Source organism: Pundamilia nyererei, unplaced genomic scaffold (genome assembly GCF_000239375.1).
Source record: "Pundamilia nyererei isolate P.nyererei 1_Seehausen unplaced genomic scaffold, PunNye1.0 scaffold00070, whole genome shotgun sequence".
NCBI classification, from domain to species: Eukaryota; Metazoa; Chordata; class Actinopteri; order Cichliformes; family Cichlidae; genus Pundamilia; species Pundamilia nyererei.
In genome coordinates, this window is record NW_005187471.1 from 291,125 (window position 1) to 293,279 (window position 2,155).

A 2,155-nucleotide genomic window follows, 5' to 3' on the forward strand; every position below is an offset into this window, starting at 1 on the left:
TGATAATTTTTTGTAAATAACTGTAGTTTTTTTAAGAAAGCTTAGAGGTTATTCCTCCAGTCAGAAAACGTTTAAGCTTTTAAAATGAATGTTTAATGAAGTCTGTTCCAAATAACATGCTCAAGTCATTTAATCAGTATTTGGTTTATAAGCTCATTTAAAAAAAAGAAATCGACAGAGTGCAAGTAAGACTGTCCTAACCCGGAATATTAGATTTTATAGGATTAATTCACAGACCTGAGTTCATGCATTTGCATTCACAGTGCTTAACTTGAGATATCACTTAACTATGTAAAATTACATTCCTATCCGCACTAAATCCTTAAGACAGAATTTTTGGACTGTACTTTCATGAACTACTAATAAGAAAGTTTAAAGCAAACAAAATCTCAGCAGTAAAAATCTGGAGTCAGTTTGGAATCAGCAATCTTTTTATTCCGACTCACTCCAAACTCATGCCACAGCATCAATAAACCAACTGCTGACATATATGTATTATATTTGTGTCTAAAGCTGTCGCATCGGAGTAAAAGACAAAAACTGCTGAAAAAAACAACAACATTTATCTGATTTCAGTCTGACTGATTATTTAACACCTATGGCAACAATGGTTCCTCTGTTACTTCTCAGTTTAGTGTGGTGTCTCAGCGTAACATCACGCTCCAGCAGCTGCACCTGCTGCTGATGTCCTCTCCTGTAAATACCATTAGCATTTTGGACAGGGGCTGTGGGGGATAATTACTTGGCAGCCACATCGCTCGCGCTGCAGTAAACTGGAGTCTTGTGAGGCTGCTTGACCGTACAGCAGCTGTATGTTTGTACTCGGTGAAAGTGTGTCAAAAAGTATTGTTTTTAAAGACAATAAACCAGTGTGTGTCAAAGACGTTTTTATAAAAAGGAGTTACAAAACTCCTGAAGAAACTAAAAATATACAAGAAAGTATTCTAAAAATAAATAAATAAATAAATAAATAAATAAATAATAAAAATAAAACAAATCCACGGGAGGCGAAAATATTTGAGAGCACCCTGAACTTCAAACTGATGATTTTGGTGGAAAATAAATCACCTTTAGAAATAAGAATGAAGTGGAGACAGAAACACCAAGAAAAAATGAAGTTAAAAGCTAAATATTCATCTTGATCATTTAATCATACAATAAAGTTAGCACTGATCATTTATTGACCATTGAAAAGAAACAAACACACCTGTCAGTGCAGTCCTGATAGATACTTTAGCAAACTCAGAATAACAGTTTATGTTCGGTGCAAAGCATGATCAATATACACCTTTTGAAGTCAAGTTGATGGAGAGACCCACATTTATAAATATTTACAAATTAATTGATATATAACTGAGCTCTTGTCCTGATTATGACAAGACCGATATACAATAAATGACTAATTGTAATCGTTCTATTGACTTCTGATGGCATTAAAAGCAGACATGTATAAATGGATCCATATGCATTCAGAGATGATTTAAAATCTACAACATTAATAACACGAGTGTTCTGTCACCAAAATGCTTTCAGGCAAGAAAATTCAATTTCACACAATTTCATTGTTCATTTAAGAGAAACAGCATTACTAAAAACAAACAAACAAACCAAGTAAAGTCTTTTTCATTCATGCTTTTACATACGCTTACTTTATATTTCGACTGCATGATGTATATTTTTAAAGCCTTCTGAGTTTTGTAGATGCATCTGACATGTGTGATACTTGGTTGCCCTCTGCAGGATTCACATTAAAACTGAGAGGCAGACTCGTCTTAGCATTTTTCAACCAATCACAAGCTGTGGGAGGAGTTTATTTCACTAGTCTTTACGTTCTTTTGAGCTTAATGTAGCCCCAGCACCCTTAGTATCCCTGCGCCAACATATACAGGCAAACAGATATGACAGCTCTGCAGTGTCTAATGTTTTCATCTATTTTTACTAATTCTTTGTTTCCTGAAGGGCTTCAGCTTTGTGAACTATACAGCTATGGGGGAGAAGAGACTCTTGCTCTTATTGTCCTTACACTTATTTTCCCTTGCTAATCTTATGACGTTATGTTATGATGTTTGCAAAATGAAACTACAAGGAGAATGCAATGCTTTACAAAATACAATACCCTTGAAAACAAACACGTACAGCATATATATGTATATAT